Source organism: Pteronotus mesoamericanus, unplaced genomic scaffold (genome assembly GCF_021234165.1).
Source record: "Pteronotus mesoamericanus isolate MK-2021 breed Mesoamerican mustached bat unplaced genomic scaffold, CSHL_Meso_final contig_94, whole genome shotgun sequence".
In the NCBI taxonomy this organism is placed as follows: Eukaryota; Metazoa; Chordata; class Mammalia; order Chiroptera; family Mormoopidae; genus Pteronotus; species Pteronotus mesoamericanus.
In genome coordinates this window covers 22193588-22212383 of record NW_026555285.1, presented here as the reverse complement: position 1 = coordinate 22212383, position 18796 = coordinate 22193588, and the positions used below count along the sequence as shown (strand labels likewise).

The window sequence follows — 18796 nt, the reverse complement described above, 5'->3', positions numbered from 1 at the left end:
GGACTACAAGCTGGCAGCTCAGTTTGAAAGGCAGAGACCTTGTATAATCCAGTAAGAAATATTTCCAGCTAAAAAACAAAGCAACAGACCTTTTACCGGCTAGGTCAGAAAATGGCATCTGTTAAGCTCACCTGGCAGATTTGTTGCTTTTGGCCCACAAGGGAGCTGATGAAAAGGAAAGTGCAGAACACACACAGAGAACATGGGCCTGCATAGAGAGATGTCAGTAATTAAGGGAATTTGCTCGTGCGCTACAGATGGTAGTCGCCAAACCACATAATGTGGATGGATCTGTATTGTGTACTTGGTTTCTTAGGAGAAAAAAAAAAAACTGTCACTTTTTTTATTTTCTGAGCCTGGCTGTGGCTCCAAGGATATTCAATGGAACTGATCTGCATTCAGCTATGAGCAAGAATAGACGTCTGCATTCATGAGTACGATGGGCTTTTCTTTTAAAGGATAGAACTGAACTGACTTTGGCAACACGTTACTAGATGTTCATTTACAGCAAGGGGGAGTTGACACATGATTACTTTGCCGATACTTTCACTTAACACTTGTGGGTGGACATGAGTGGGAAAATTGCCCAATTTTAGTTTTCTGTTAAAAACTGAATCTGCTGGATATGCTCATTTAACAACAGTTAGATTCAGTCTTCTGAAACAGTTAAGAGTGAACATAAGGGTGAAGAGACATCAATGAAAAGTGACTAAACCTCCTCAACAATGAAGGGAAGTAGTGGCAAATATCACCCATATCAGCCCATCATTCTGTTTTCTTACCTATTTTTTCCGGGCTGAAGCTTTATTCTCTCTTCTAGAGCTATGTTTTATTCTGTGTCTTTATTCTCTTCATTACTCCCATTTTACTTTTTTAAGGTATATTTTGTTGATTATGCTATGACAGTTATCCCAATTTTTCCCCCTTTGCCCTCCTACACCCAGTACACCCCTTCTCTCCAACAATTCCCCCTTAGTTCATGTCCATGGGTCATGCATATAAGTTCTTTGGCTTCTTGATTGCCTATACTGTTCTTAACATCCACCGGCCTATTTTGTATCTGCCCAATTATGCTTCTAAATCCCTCTACTTCCCCCCTACTCCCACCTTCCCCCCAGCTGATAATCCTCCATATGATCTCCATATCTATGATTCTATTCCTTTTCTAGTTTGCTTAGTTTATTTTATTTTTGTTTTTTTAAGATTAAGTTGTTGATAGTTGTGAGTTTGTTGTCATTTTAATGTTCCTAGTTTTGATCTTCTTCTTTTTCTTAAATAAGACCCTATAACATTTCATATAATAATGGCTTGGTAATGATGAACTCCTTTAGATTTACCTTGTCTGGGAAGCTCTTTATCTGTCCTTCAATTCTCAATGATAGCTTTGCTGGATAGAGTAATCTTGGTTATAGGTCCTTGCTTTCCATCATTTTGAATACTTCTTGCCAGTCCCCTCTAGCCTGCATCTTTTGAGAAATCAGCCAAAAGTCTTATGGGAACTCCTTTGTAAATAACCCTTTGCCTTTCTCTTGCTGCTTAAGATTCTCTCTTTTTCTTTAACCTTTCACATTTTAATTATGATATATCTTGGTATGGACCACTTTGCATCTAACTTGTTTGGGACTCTCTGTGCTTCCTGGACTTGTATGTCTACTTCCTTTGCCAAATTAGGGAAGTTCTCTTTTATTATTTTTTCAAATAAGTTTTCAATTTCTTGCTCTTCCTCTTTTCCTTCTGGCATCTATATGATTTGGATGTTGGCCCTTTTGGAGATGTCCCAGAGTCTTCTTAAACTCTCCTCCTTAGCACACCTATTAAATTGTATTGGGTAAAGCCTTGGTTATTCAGCAGGGTCAGGCAACCTGCATAGCCGCTTTGTGGCTCCCCGTGTCAGGATGGGATAGATGAGGGGGCAGTACCTCTGCTGGCTGACTTCTGGGGGCTTGCTTGGCACTCACCCCCTTTCCAATTACTGCACCCACTTCCCATAAATGTAACTGGCCCCCTCTAGCTGCTATCCTGATTGTGGTTCTCAGAGTGGATGGGTTTGCATATATGCCAGGCTCTCCTGAGAAACCAGAAGATTTTTTTGTTTTTTGTTTTCCCCTGTGGCCCTTCCCCCACTGGATTTATAGCCAGATGTTATGAGGCTTTATGTTTTTCCCCAGTACTGGAACTCTAGGCTGTGTGGTCTGGCCTGAGGCTGAGATCACTTGCTCACAAGGTGTCCCCCTGATTTTTATCCACCACTCATAAGTGTGGTATCACCCATTCCTCCAGCTGCCACCTCCTGGCTGCCTTGCAGCCCTTTGCTTGCAGCAGCCACACTGTGTCCTCTATGCCCAGCCTCCCTCCTACCCATCTGGATGAATATAGCTTCTTGAAATCCTTGGTTGTTGGACTCCTGTACATTTCTGGGTATTTTTCTGGGTGATTTTCTGGCAGTTCTGTTTTTTAAGATTCTATTTATTTATTTTTAGAAGGGAAGGGAAGGAAAAAGAGAGGGAGAGAAACATCAATGTGTGGTTTCCTCTCATGTTCCCTACTGGGGACCTGGCCCGCAACCCAGCCATGTGCACTGACTAGGAATTGAACCTGTGACCCTTTGGTTTACAGGCCGGTGCTCAATCCACTAAGCCACACCAGCCATGGCATGTTTTTCATTTTTAAGTTAGTCGTGTTTCTTCTTAAGGTTGTGCACCGAGGTGAAGTGTATCTACCTACTCCTCCATCTTGACTGGAAGCCCCACATTTTAATTTAAAGTGATTGATTGAATATTGACAATAGAAGACCCTTGGCCAATAGCTTTATTCTAAAATAAATTGATGTTTTCTGTCTTGCTTTGCTTCATTATTTGTTATTTGTGTAATCAGAGAACGAATAAAGGTGTTTTAGTACCATGATACTGTTGGAGACACTCACATACACGTAAGGATTTGAGGTAATGATCAGGTTCGTTGTATCTAAATTTTACATTCAATGGAGAAAATAGAGGAAATAAAACACAGTAGATAAGGAGAAAAATAATATATCTTAATATTTTATAGAAGAGTTAAAAGCTATTCAGAGTCAACAGCTGCATGCAGAATTTAGCAGACTGTTCAAATGGAGAAAGATGGATTTGTACATCTGTATCTACTCTGGCCGCAGTCTGACTCTAGTGCTTATGACTGATATTCCTCAGCCTCTAGGGCCACATTCAAATGCTTGAGCAGAAACAAAACAAAAATGGTTGAGCTCAGAAGAGAGCATTTATGAGAGCTTTTCAAACAGCTCATTTAAAAGGTTTTCAAAATATGGTTGTAATATTGCTCAGTGACTTCATTCCAAAAACTCTTAAAAGCACTCGCCTCAAAAATTTTATAAACACAGTTCTTCGTAGTTCTTTCTTTTGTAGTTCCACATTATTATTTTCAACAGTGAAATATGGAAGTGAAAAAGATTGGCCTTTGTGATCAGCATGAGAACTCAAGTCATACTTTGGTATCCAGGAACCAAAATCATTTAATGCTATTATGCTAGTCTTTATATGTTTATATATGTATATGTGTGCTAATACACATACACACACAATGCTAATATATATAAACACACACACACACACAAATAAAAATGTCAAAAATGTCTGCTGGTCTTATTGAGATTGGTGCATTTGTCACTGGGATCTGCCAGTCAGTTCTCCTAATTGCTAACATCTTTTGGGTTCTATGTCTGTGTTTTGCACTTTTCTTCAGCTCTCATGGACTAACACAAAGAATGTGAGAGTTTAAAATAGCTTTAACTGTTGGATTATTCTATGGATGTTATATTTTTAATGTCTGCTTTTTCTAACTCTTCAGCTAGAAAGTTTTATTTGATTCTTCATCACTAATAATTGCAGAAAAAATAAAGACGATTCTCAGTTTTAATACTTTGTGATATTGGTTAGATTTTGTGGTTATTTATAAATTATATATGTTAGTTTTTAAATTTTTAATTTAATTATTGAATAAGTAATCATTAATACAGTTCAAATATATAAATTAAATTAAATTAAATAAAAATTTACTTATTTGCTTCCCCCACAGAAAACTACTGATATATTATTTCCATGGATAATGTTCTAAATGAAGATACTTTGTAAATTAATAGGCATGTGAAAAGCAAAAATATAAGGGATAAATAAGGTTAACTAGTTTTACATAAATAACACTTATATAAAGCAACTTCTGAATTTTGATATTATGTTCATTTTGTAGTTGATAATATATTGACAATTAATATAAAAATAAATATATCTCTTTTGGCATATTTTGAAAAATGCTACAAAGTCACAAGTCTGAACTATGTTGTATTAACTGTGTCATGGTGATGGATAGACTCGAAGGTGGCCCACTATGCCCTCTATCTCCTAGTATTTATGCTTTCAGAATTCCCTTCCCTTGAGTGTGAGAGGAACTGTGATTTGCTTTTAAACAACGGTATATGGAAAAGGCGATGGCATGTCACTTCTATGATTATGTTGGCTAATTAATTTTATGAGCTGATTTGCTCTAGTCTCTTTGACATCTTGATGGAAATGTAATTAGTTATATTAGAAATGCTTATATGGGAACTATCTGTGGGCGACCTCCAGGAACTGCAGGTAGCCTCTCAATTTTAAGAAAATCCTTAAACAAAAGCCAAAACAAACAAACAAACAAACAAATGACAGGCCTCAGCTTTATACTCTCAATAGTAAATAAGTTCTACCAACAATCTGAGGGAAATATGAAAAAAACCTGGAAGTGAAATCTTCTTCAATCAGACCACAATATGAGAACATAACCTGTCAAATACCTGGATTATAGCCTAGTGAGACCCTAATCAGAGGATCCAGTTAAGCCATTCCTGGAATTCTGACCCATAACACCTCTGAGATAATAAGTATGTTGTTTTAAGTTCCTAAATTTGTGATATTTTGTTCCAGAGTAGTAGACAACTCTATACCTATAAGTTTACACTTAAAGACTTATCAATGTACGAACAATTATGAGAGTTGACGAAAGTACAAAATGAAGATGAATGTAAATTAACAGAAGAAAAAATCTTTAGCAGGAAACACCAATTTGTATTCATATAAGAAAACATGTCATACTGTCACAAGTTATATCTCCTAAATACAGATCAATATAATATGGTCATTTTTGCATAAATGTTAACATATAAGGACAATGAAGTTAAAAATAGGAGCAAATATATCTTATATGGTTTTCACTGAAATTTTATTTAGAGTTAAAAATAAGAGCTATTGCTAATGATTCTGCCATATATAACTAATATGTTCTGAACTCATGACCACACAATATTGGCTTTTTACATTTTATCATTTTTAATATCTATTATATTTAGAATTTATGTGTTGTTTTAGTGGTATACAATAAATTATGTTTGGTATTTTAGTATTCTTTCTATTCTCCTTTTTCTATTCTCACAGGGAGAAAAATTATGATATAAATGAAGGACACCAATGGTTATATGGTGCTTGGATGTGGATAGGGAAAAATTTTAGAAAAATAAATAAAAGAACTGTAAATAGAGAGTGAGTCAGGCAAGCATTTCCTTGGCTTTGACTTCTACTCTCTGAATTTTATACACCTGGGCCCGTCACACTAGCACAACTCTCCTGCTCTTCGTAAATCCACCAGATTGAGAGTTGGATCCAAAATCTGCGAGTATGGCTTCTTTTTTCACATTTCTCTCTCTCTCTCTCTCTCTCTCTCTCTCTCTCTCTCTTTCTCTCTTTCTTTTAAACCAAATGTAAGAGCTCAATGATGGAAGAGCTCAATGGTATGGACATATGGAGTTGACCAAAAATTTCGTTTGTTTTTTTCCATAAAGTGGCTCTAGTAGTGCTTCGTTGTCTTTAACATCATTTGAAATTATTTTGTTAGAGTGTATTTCAACAGCTGTCATATCAACATGCATAAAAAAGTATCAAAACTGATAAATTTTTGTATAGCCATTTTAATATTGAAGATGGAAGAAAATATGTAACATTTTTTGCATGTCATCCTTTATTATTCAAGAAATGTAAAAATGCAATCTGAAACAAAGTTGCAACTGAATGCAACTTTGTGGAGTGTATGAAGATTCTTAGATCAAATGTTTTTGAAGTTTCATGCTGGAGATTTCTTGCCCCAGAATTGGGTAGACCAGTTGAAGTTGATAGTGATAAAATCGAGACATTAATTGAGAACAACCAATGTTCTACCACAAGGGAGATAGCTGACATACTCAAAATATCCAAATCAATAAAGATATTGATGAAAATAATAAAAATGTGTCTTTTATTTTACCAAAAAAACTAAACAGACTTTTTGGGCAACCCAATTAGAAAAATGGCCCAGGACAATTTTTTAGTCTGTTTTAGTTTAGGCTTTAGTTTAGTGAGTCAAAAGTAGAAAATATGTAGGCTAAATCAGTCAAGGATCCCAAACATAGTTTTTCTTTTTTCAAATAACCTTTCTGTTAGAATATGTTTCGATTTATAGAAAATAGTAAATATAGGATAGTCCCATATACCTCACACTAAGTTTCCCATATTATTAATCTTATACCTCAGTTTATTGATAAAATTCATGAACCAGTATTGATACACTATAACTAACTATAGTCAATACTTTTTTCCAGATTTCCTTAGTTTTTACCTATTATTTTTTCTTTAAGAATCCCATCTAGAATATTACATTGCAATTAGTCCTCATGACTCCTTATGCACATGTGGGCCATAGAATCTCTCACACTTCTCTTGTTTTTGATGATGATGACATTTTTGAGGAGTACAGCTGAGGTTTGCTGTAGAATTTCTCTGAACTAAGATTAGTCTGATGCTTTTTTTTATGATTGTCCTGGGTTATGCGGTTTTGGTTGGAAAACTACAGAGATAAATTCTCTTCTTGTCACATTATATAAGGGATAGATAAATCAACAAGGGGTATTTCTATATTTCATTATTGATGTTAATCATAGTTACCAAGCTGAGGTAGTATTTGCCAGGTTTCTCTGCTGTGACGTTTTTTTCCTTTGTTTTTTTTTCTCTTTCCAAAGTGTATTCTTTGGAAGCAAGCCACTATTCATCCCACATTTAAGCTGTAGGAAGTTCTAAACATAGTTTTAACACTGGTAAGTATCAAGGTAGGATTATTATATTGGGTTCAGTAAAACGATATAATTAGAATATATGCATAGGCATAGACATATAATAAATATTTTCAATAATCTGTTCACTTTATGTATATGTTTTATCTATCTATATATCTATAGAGAAAATATTATTTTCCAAGTTGTATACACTTCAATGGTATGGATAAACTTAAAGACCCAGAGAGAAATAGAAAAGCTTTAAATAGTGAATTTTAAAACTATTGAATAAAGCTTTGTTAAGTCAATAATAATTGCGTTAGCTGTAAGAGAGACTGAAAAGGAAGAACACCACGAAAAGAAAAATGATTCTCTGGATTGGAGAGGTCTATATCAAAATCCTAGAAGCTGTATATACTTAATAATGTCTTAGAAGGTGTATCTTAGAAGGAAACTGTCTTATAAACTGTATGTACTTAATAATATCAAGCCAAAAAAAATAAAGGGTCATTGGCAGTCACCCATAAAAGAAAAAAACTAAGAAAAATCTTAAGGATTTTCACAACCCGAACATATATGATATACATGATATACATGTATGATATATACACACACATACATATATGCATATACATGCTAGATACTTTGGTGTACAATTATGAATTCATATCAGTGTAGAACAGATATCCAATTATGACAAGAGGTAATTATAAAATTTCACTTGCAAATTAGGGGAATTGATACAATATATCCAATGTGAAATCCATGTCTAACAACAGAGGAGATACATTGATCTCATGAGAGGTAAGGCAGACTTGAGAGCTAGTTTGATCAGGGATTAATCTCTGTTTATTTAAGATTTCTTCCTTTTTGTCCTCTTCTTTTGTCCCTGTGCTGATTTCTGCATGATAAAAAATAATTTGGAATAGCAGCTTCTTCATTTTCCTCTGGGTTTGGAAAAAACACGTCTAACCTAGCTATTGAAAGGATAATCCTGTAATTTGTTCACAGTTGAAATGATCATTTTGGCTAAAGCAATAGAATCTGTTAGTTGGTTTAACAGAACTTTCTACCAAACTGGGTTCCTGAAGCAGAAGGGCTCAGTGTAAACCTATGCATATCCAAATAAAAACATGCAGAATGTTAGGAAGAAGGCAATATAGTAACCTACAATATCAAATGTTCTATATACTGACATATTAAGGAGTATATTTTTCTGCCTATATTAATATCCTATTAGCTATGGAAGAGTTACCATATCTGTTCTGCTTATTATCCAGAGAATATGAAAATGATCCACTTACTTAACTATAATTTAATTATCAATATATCACAGTTTTTAAATCAGACCTTGTCATATAATAGATATGTAATTATCTTAGAACTTTTAACAGGGTCTCAGAACACTAAAATCATAACCATTTGAACCTGGTATTATCAATAATATACATACTTCAAATGCATGGATGCATGAGAGAACTGTGAAATCAAGTGTGTAACTTTTTCTACTGGAAATATTTTATTTTTTATTAAATGTATTGTGGTAACATTGGTTACTAACATTATACAAGTTTCAAGTGTACAGTTTTATGGTCTATCATTTTTATATTCCTTTGAGTGCTTACAGCCCAAAACCTAGCCTCCTTCTTTCACCATACATTTGACCCCCTTTACTTTCTTCATCCTTTCCACTTTTCCTCCAATAAGCACCATCTTGTTGTCTGTGTCTATGAGTTTTTTCATTTCTTGCTTTCTGTTTTGTATTGACACGAACAACATTTGTGTTTTGTCTGTTTCTCTCTGACTTATTTTGCTTAGCATTGTACTCTAAAAATCCATCCATCATGTTGCAAACTGTCTTTCTTATGGCTGAGTAGTAGTCTATATTGCATACATCCTCTTCTTTATCCAATCATTGGTTGAAGGACACTGAGGTTTTTTCCATATCTTGGCCACAATGAATAATGCCGCAATGAACATACAGGGACATATATCTTTACATATAAGTGTTTTCAAAATTTTGGGGTAGATACCCAAAAAAGGGATTTCTGGGTCATATGGTAGCTTTGTTCTTAATTTTTTGAGGAACCCTCATACTGTTTTTCATAGAGGCTGTACCCGTTTATGTTTCCACCAGCTTTGAATACAAAAATAACATTTTGGTGTTTAGTTTTTTCATAGCTCATTTTGTTTCATAGTATATGATTTCCAGGATAGAACTAGAATAAATAAGGAAATTAATGTTGTCTTCATATGAGTAAAATACAAATACAAATTATTTTAATTTTAGACAAATTACGGGTCTGGCAATGAGACAATTATAGGTTTATTTAATTTATTTATCATTTGTAAGTGTTCATTGATGTACTACAAATATGACATACTGTTATCATTATTACTTAGCATTTTATACTGAATTTTAGAAATGCTATAATCATTAATTAACTATACTTTATAACACTCTTGTGAGGTAATGTGGTGTTTATAGAGAATTAAGTTCCAAATAATTCAGATTTCTTCCCTAAAGGAATTATCACTTACAAGTGAATATATTCTAAATTAGAGATTAGTGATATGTGGAATTTTTGAATTTATTGAATTGATATATGCAAGCATAGATGATAAGTCAAAAAGTATGTGTATTATGGCTATGTCCCTTATACCATGTTATTTACTATTATGACTTTTCCATACTCTGGAAAACTTGCACATATATTTGCTTAGACTTTTTTATTTTTCTTTACATCATAGATTACAATCTTGGGAAAACTTTAAGTCAACAACTTCTATTTTGTCAACATCTTTCAGTAGCTCTATTCCATTTCTAACAAAGTCCAGGTCTTCCAAATAATGATATTGCTTATGGACTTTGAAGTCCATATCACAGTTATTTGCTCTCACAGTATGATGTTGTCCTTCTTTGTTGGTTAGAGCAATTGAGGAGCTCTATAAGACATAGATACCCCAATTTGCCATCTTAATGGTGATAGGAAGACTCATAATATTAACATAATTTATTAACCTTTTCTTCTACTATGCTCAAACTTTCCCCTAGGAACAGAATAATGTTAAAGACACTATCTTATATAAACAATCCAGATCGATATTTTCAAATGTGTCTTTTTGAAAAAGAAATTCAAAATGTATAATAGGAGAAGAATATCTCTAATGAAGGAGCTACTTTCTTAAGAAGAAAGGATTTTGGAAGAAAAAAAGGGGGCACCATCTAGAAGAGAGGAAGTTTCTCACAGGCAGCACTAAGTCTAATGCATACAACTTGAACTTTCACAAATTGACTAATACTCAAGTTATACATTTTTAATGAATTATAGCCAGTGCTGCAGGAATTACAAAGAGAAGAATGTGTTTTCGCATTGTTTTCTATAATTCCATAACTCAGATAAGAAATATTCCTCTGTGAAATATGTATATGTGTGTGTAATTACATATATATGTGTCTGTGTATTTGCATGTATATGTATAAGAATATATAGCTACATTCATATATATGGACATCAATATAGGCATACATATATGTATATACACCTGTATCTGTCTATAAATATATATATGAATAAATAGATAGGTAATATCCATATTGGTATATCTTTAACCATACGAAATGGCTGATATTTGACTATTTTTGACTTATAGAAAAGGCAATTTCATTCCTCAAGGAAATATTACCTACCAGAGAAATTTGATTAGAATTATAGTGACAACACCAGGTGTCAAGAAATAAATATGGCTATTGACAATTTGGATTCTCATTTTAATTCTAATTCATAACTTATTAATTATTGCATAAATATACCATATTTATGATTTTGAGAAGGTCAACTTTCTAGGAAATAGTTTCATCATTTGTAATATAAGGAAGGTTATTTAAGCTTGGATCTTTTCTCCTTAGCTTCAAATGTTTTTATGCTCATTTATTAATTCACTCAACAAATATTTTGTGATTTCTTTTGATACCAATTATATTACAGGCAATTTTCTAGACTTTGAAAGTATAGCAGTGACCAAAATAAGCAAAATCTCCTTATAAATTATAAATAATACCTGTTTATCCATCAATTATCTGAAATTACAGAGATATTCTCTTAAGAAAATACACTTTTCATGACCTTAGAGTTATTCTGAATACAAAGAATACCCTCTAAATCCAAAGGATACTTGCTCTGTAGTAGATATAGGACATTTTCTACCCTACATGTTGTACACCAGGAAATTTGGAGAATGCACTCAGTACTGCCACTTTTGAAAATCTGCATCTCAAGATAATTCTGAAGTTGGTCTGCAAATTTTTATCAATTTCAATAAGAATGCAATGAGTTGGAGCAGCAGATGTGAAAAGAAAGAAGAGTCATTACTAAATTTTCACTTGCTTAAATTCAGGGTATGGCATCTCAGTAGTCTCTAAGGGTTTGTATATGAAATATCCTGGTTTTACATATTATTAAAATGCTTTACCTGCTTGTGATGCAACCAAGACATTTGTCCAGAAAAACTAAAGTTTGTATTCTATGATCCTCCTCTTCCCTTTGACCTTTTTGCCTAGCAACTGCACTTACTGCTGGGGTGTTTAGAGAGCTTCAAAGGTTACAATAACCATTTTGACCTAATATTTTTTTCTTACACCAATTCAGACATAAGAATTTTTCTTTTCCTTTTTTCTCTCCTGACACCAAATACATGGTATCTTTTCCATCACTACTTCTCCAACACTCTGAGACCAAGCAGCTGTCCAAGAATTCAATCCAACTCTGACACTATCAGCCTGGAGTTAGCATCAGATCCCACAAGTTAAAAGACCCAGACTGTCTCCACTTCAGACACCGTTTTTAAGTCCTTGTCCATTGGTATTTCTCACCAGGTACCTAATAATAAATCAGGAGTTCCCATAATCTCTACTTAGGTTTGATAATCCTTAAGAGAGGCTCTTGGAACTCAGGAAAGCACTTACTATTACTAGTTTGCTGTAAACTATACAACTCAGAACAACCAAATAAAAGAGGTAAGGTTTGGTGGGCAGAGTATGGGGCTGCCTGGCCCTCTCCTGGCACTCCACCTTCCCAGCACCTCGATGACTTTGCAGACCCAGGAGATCCCTGAACCCCATCATTTAGAGATTTTTATGAAGGTTTCATTATGTAGGCATGTTTTGATTAAATCTTTGGCTATTGGTAATTAAATCAATTTTCAGATCCTCTCTCTCCCTAGTGGTTGAAGGTGGGACTGAAAATTTCAAGTATCTAAGTAATCAATGTTTGGTATTTCTGGCCACTAGCCCCCATCGTAAAGGTACCTGAGATCTCAGCTCACCAAGAGTTGCCTCATTAGAACAAAAAACAACTTCTGTCATCCTTATCACTCAGTAAATTCCAAGGGTATTCAGAGTTCTGTGCCAGGAACTTGAAACAAAGACCAAATATTTTTGTAATACTACAACCACATGCAGAAGACTTTTTAAGACTGTGCATTGCTGCAGTTATACCTGTACTAAAGATTGAATAGTTTAGACATAACTGGGAGTCACCTTTTCACCACTAAATCTAGGTACAAAGGCAGTACAACTCTAATAAATTGTTAAAAGTGTGAAAAAAAATTAAGGAATACACAGATTAGTTAATGATCCTTGTACAATAATAATTAATATGAATATTTCCATGATTCTTTAAAAGTATATACTAGTAATTATAACTTGATAAACTGAAAAATTAGTTCTCTTGTAATTCTCTAATATCATCTTTGCAGTCTCTTTTCTCTATTCAATTTATCATGTCAACTTATTTTATCTAAAAGAATATTGAAAAATGAAGAATGAGAGGAGACAGTAGTTTTTATTTATTTATTTTTGATTTTGAAGTCTTGTAATCAATTTTCCCTTACTCTTTTATAAAATGCTATACATTTAAAATGTGTTATTTTCCTTATAACTATTCTACATTTGCATTTGAAAATGTCTAAATTTATTGTTCCTGAAAAATTGGTACAATTTGGTGGAAGTAAGACTTAATGCATGAAAAGTTTTATGATATATTTGGTGTGTAAATAAATGCTGCCTAACAAAGGTATTAGTGCTTTCTTCCTACAATGGAAAGAACCGTAAAGCCAAATTACTTGAGGGTTGAGTTTAATAAAAATGGGCCCCGCACTTTGAGAATATTAACGTGCCTATGCTGTTTCTGCTGTGATCACCAAATAATTTGGTTTTAGCTCTATTAAAATACTAGTTTAGGAAGCTATGAGACCATGGTCTCAACCACTTGTTTTTAGTCTAATCATGATTCACTGATTTAGTTGTTTATTACAGCTTAGCATACTGTACCAAAAATGTAATTTTATGCATGTTTGGTGTTTTTTTTTTCTCCCTGCTTCATCAAGGACTCTATAAAGAGAGATACTTTAAGGACAGCTTTATCACCCATAATAAATAAATAACCTTTGGATTATGAAGGGTAACTTTACTTTTGGGTGAAGAGTGATGTAGATCACTTAAAATGCTAAGAGAAGAAGATCTTAGAATGATGAATGAGCTCTTTTACTATATGAAAGTTTTTGTGATGTGATTGCAAAATGAGAAGCTTCCAGATCTGGTAAGAGTTTGGGGAATATCAGGGTATGTGGAGTTAATTGAGACTTAATATACAAGAAAAGAGGGTTACCTAAACAAACAAATAATAATTTAGAATTTCAGGGCCAGCTGAGAACATTGAAGGGAGGTAGTTTTAAGGAAATGGATAGGTTTTGCAACGGGCCTTGTGAGAGTACTCATTTCTGTATACATGCTAAATGTTCTAGACTTCTCTTGGTGTCTGGACCCATTGACCAGCATGTTTTACTGTCATCAGTAAACGACCACATTGTGGTCACTGTGGGGTATAATGCACTCTTAGTTGCTTGTTCATATGTGAGCCAGGAATTTTGCTCTTCTGACTTTTTTAAAAATAGAATTTACCTTGACCAGCTGCCCTCTCATCACTCCCTCATGGTCATTACTATAAGAGATTATGAACTGTAATCTTCCCGGTTGCATTAAATTGGTAACTTCTAGGGTAAACAAAAGATTTTGGGGATAGACTGGCGCCTGTTAGTGGTATCTAGTAGTGAAGAAAGGATAAGTGCTTACTATACATTAGAGATGTAATGAGAAAGATGAGAGTACCCCGGGCTCTGTGGAACTCACGTTAGGGTGAGAAAAGATGTTCTACTAGGCTCTGGTGGTTAAAAGGAAGAGAGTCATTCAAGTTACTCTAGTAATAAAGAATATGTTTTAAAAGTAACTGTTCACCCAAGCAAAAAATGCATGATTATGCCAAAAGCAGCTAGAAATCATTATATTCATACCATTGAGAACATTTAGACACCTAAGTTTCTCTGGGAATTTAAGACAGTACTGAGAATATCAGCTGTAGAAGATTGAACAGAATCATTAATGATTATGGGGGCCCTGCTCTAATATGACTCATGACCTTCTAAATTTCTGTTATTTCTCCCTTTTGCTACAAGCTTACTTTTTCTTACTCTCCACTGTGCATAAACACTTAACCTGTCACATAGCTCCTGCTTACCTGTAACTTTTGCTTCCTCACAGCTCTGGCATGCCATAAACATTTATGAACCTGGCTCCTCCTGGCCTGTCACGACTACCTCAGAGTTTCCTTAAATAGAACGTGTCAGCTTTATTCCCTGCCAAAAACTATCTTATTGCATCCACATTTTCCAATTCAAATTCCTGAAAAATAAAACATGATCACGTATTTCACCTGAGTTTTATGTTTAGTCTATTGAACAGGTAACCTTGGACTTGGTGCTCATCTGTCATCTGATTTTCTGTGAATTAAGGAGTCAAGTGATTAAAAACAGTGTAGTTTAGACTATTTTTTATGAATCAACAGTAGAAAAGCTTGAGATGATTGACTTATTTTCTAGGAAATAATACTTTAAGAACAGTGTAAAGAGTACCAATGATATGATCATGTAAAGTGTATAATGGGAACACAAGGAGATAATAAACAACCAAAACTAAGGAATCAGAGACATTTTGTATAAACTGTATACTTGATTAAGAGTTGAATAACCATTTTCTAGGTTATTAAGTAAGCAGAAGAGCTTCACAAAATAAGAGGAGAATATATATGAATGTACAGAGATAGGAAACTATAATTATTTGACAAACTGTAAATAAATGGTCTGGTAGAGGAGAAGGTAAAAGCAGAAAGTCTGTCATGAGTAGTCAAGTACAATGTCACTAGTCAGCCAGGGAATGACACCGGTGGGCGGAGGGAGGGTCGAAGGGGGATGCTAAAGCTGTAGAAAAGAACCAGTGGTCCTTTTCTCGCTAAAATCACTGTCATAGCGGGGACCTTGTGTGCATCTGCCGAAAACTGCAGGGCCTTTTAGGACCTCGTTGTTGTTCAGCATGGGGGGCTCGGGTTGGCAGGCTCCCTGCACCGCCGTACTTCCACTTTGGCCAAACCAAACTCGTGCCTGAGTGTCCCCATAAATTTCCTAACAGCAAGTTTCCAGAATTTTAGCATGACCGTAGATTCTGCATGCTTGAGAGTAGGGCCATTGCTTATTATGTGAGCAATGAGGAACAGCCAGGACCTGGATGTTCCCCACTTCAGGTATCATGCACTTGGCAACAAACAGGCCACAGAGAATGCAAAGGAGGGGGTGAGGTGAATTCAGAGGCTGCTGGATGCTCACTTGAAGATAAATACTTTTCTGGTGGGCAAACGTGTGACACTGGCAGGTACCACAGTTGTCTGCACCCTGCTGTGGCTCCGTGAACAGAACCTGGAACCTTTATTCTGCCAGGTGTTATTCAACACTAGTTGCTGGCTCCGCAGCTGCATCAAACAACGGCCACCTCCGATCTGTCTTGTGGGACGTGAAACTGTGTGGCCCAGTTTTAAGTTAAAAAGCTTGCAAACAGCCACCCTAAAAAGAATACCACAAGGAAAGACACGGAAGGGGAAAAGAAGACTGTGTGGGAGGAGAAGCAGAAGCCCAGGCTGACAAGAAAGAAAAGGCAGCTACTCCCGCTCCTGAGGGACAGATGGGGAATGTGAGCAGGCACTGGCTGCTGAGCCAGAACTAGCAACACCTGTGCTCACCTGCCAGAGACCTTTTGTGTCCCATGGCTTTTAGCACAAATGCTCCAAAAAGGACATGCTCTCTGCGGTACTACCATATTCTGAGGACCATTTCAGGGAGGATAGCTGAAATACTTCCTTGAACTACTTCTTCCCTAAAGAGCTCACCTGGATCTTCATGAGTTATACCTTTATTACTGAATTATTCCAGTGATTGGACAAGATGAGGAAGAATGTGTTTGCTAGCGTCATCCTTTATGGAATCAACAACAGTTCCATTTTGGGAGTCCAGGTCTGAGGCCACAAGCTGACCATTCTGCCGAGTGCAGATTGACAGCTGAGAGAGGGGTCACATACATGGCACATGAGTGGCAGAGACTGAATCCTGGTTGCGAGGAGATTCAATGTGTGGGCAAAGCCTTCAGTTAGGGCGATATATTCTAAGTAGGACATTTCTCTTCATTGCCAAACTTCCTGCACCTGTCCTTCAAAGAGATTGGGGTCATTACAGAAACTGGACATAGAAAAATAAAATCAATGGGCCACAGTGATAGGCTCTTGATTTCAAAACTTGTGATAAAACATTAATAATATGAATATTATTTTTACATCATCATTAAAATAATCATTATTTTACATTTTAGTTATGGGATTTTATTAAGAAAGACAGCTGAAATTTTATGATGTCTAAAGCACAAAGAACGGCTCAGTGATCATTTATCAGATTGCTAAATGGGTTATAGGCTGGTGAGGGAAAACATTACAGCATCAGGGGCTACAGAAAAATATTATTTCCTTTGCTTCAAAAAAACTGAAATTCACCCTCTCAGTTATTGAGGATCTAAAGCGCCTTTGCAGTCAAGAGGGTATAGAATTCATAAATTTATTGTAACGTCTGAGATATATAAAGAGTGATGTTACATACAGACATTTGATTCATTTATTCATTTATAAAATACTTATTGACAAACTGTTTCTCTGCCTTGGCACATAAATTCTAGTGAGGGTGATAAAGACAAAAATAAAGAAGTAAAATATATATTGTTTGTCAGGTACTGATAACTATGATCAAGAAAAATAAGATGAAAGTCCCCCCAGGAGCACTGGAGTTTCCCCCCACTGTGCACCCCCCTTCCTCTCATCTCCTGCCCATGCCAGTAGAAAGGCCTAGGAAGAGAGCAGTTATTTCTTTATTCCTTGGTTGAAAAAGGACCTAGAGCTTTAATCAGACCATCCCTTTTCTTCTCACATCTTATATATTACCCTAGTTTAGGCGCTTTCAAAGTTTGTCGAATATGTATAGAATAAAAAGCGTGTGAATATGCAATTGGTTTGACCTCTACAATTTGTATTCTGATGTCGTAGAGATGTGATGGAGTTTAGGAATATGCCTTTTTAACCACACCCTAGGTTATCTTTATGCAAGTGGTGTGCAGAACACAGTTTCACAAATGCCAGTGTAGTTATTCTCATTTCCAAAGCAATAAATTGGACTGAAGTCAAGTGATAGTCCTGAAGTGAGCCAGGAGGACAAGTATGAGAAAGAGACGCCAGAGATCTCATGAACAAACTTTTAGTAGAGCTGCCAGGTGGCATCAGAAGTCCTAAAAGATGGACAGATGACTTCTAGTATTTCAAAGAGCTGACCAGACACGGGAAAACATCCTGGTCAAACTTGTGCCATGTCTGGAACCTATCTTTAATATAACTCCCTGGAGGATACCCTCGGTGGGCATGTCTACTTAGCAGTTGTAACTCTGGGGTTAACCAACCTGCATTAAAGAGGATTTCTTTGACTTATTTAATTTAGGTTTAAACAATGATTTTCTACTTAGAGCATCAGAAACAATCTTTAGGATATATACAATAGTTTTGTTTTTATCTTTCTTTAAACTCAAGTCTAAATTGAAATTCAGAAGTTTTTACTTTATGTGTTTACAAATTGGAAAATGAAGGCCAAAGCATAACTCTTACAAATTCAATCATGCACAATGTCAACTTAGTTTTGTGGTCTTTTACATGTTTCCTTTAAATATATGGATTTGTATTCAGGTTATGAAGTCATATATTCACTCTGAAGCAGTACCTAATGCAATGGTCTCAGCCACATTCTTTCTGTGTTTAAAGTGATTAATCTACATGTGTAAAATGTTTATGTTTTGGACATTAAGAATTAGTTTCTTCCTTAAGAAACTTGCTAGTATTTTTATTCTCAGTAGGGAAAAAGAGTTGCAATTTTTCTATTTTAATATTTGAATAACTAAAAGCTATGTGTGTATGGTATAACAATAATTTATTATAAATGAGAAATGAACTGGCTAGCTTCAATAATAATTTTTGTTATAAGCTTATTTTTTACATCAGTGTTTTATTTCAAATGTGTGTTTTGGGAGGTACATGGTATTTTTAGAGATCAGAGAGCTTTACAATATTAGAAATGTTTAGAGTCTTCTTTCCTCCTAATTACGGTCAGGAAGTTCATTGGTTCTATACCTTCTTTGACTTTCCCTTTTTCAGAAGGATGGAAGCGCTGATAATAAGCTCAGATTAATGAGAGTAATGGGCTAAGACTGACTTACTGTAACAGCTG

General features: G+C 35.1%; 1 pseudogene; it reads left to right on the top strand.

Annotated features, from left to right (window-relative positions):
* LOC129081048 (elongation factor 1-gamma-like) overlaps positions 1-16504 on the top strand; it is a 53791-nt pseudogene extending 37287 nt beyond the window's left edge.
* The last annotated feature ends 2292 nt before the right edge of the window (positions 16505-18796 follow it).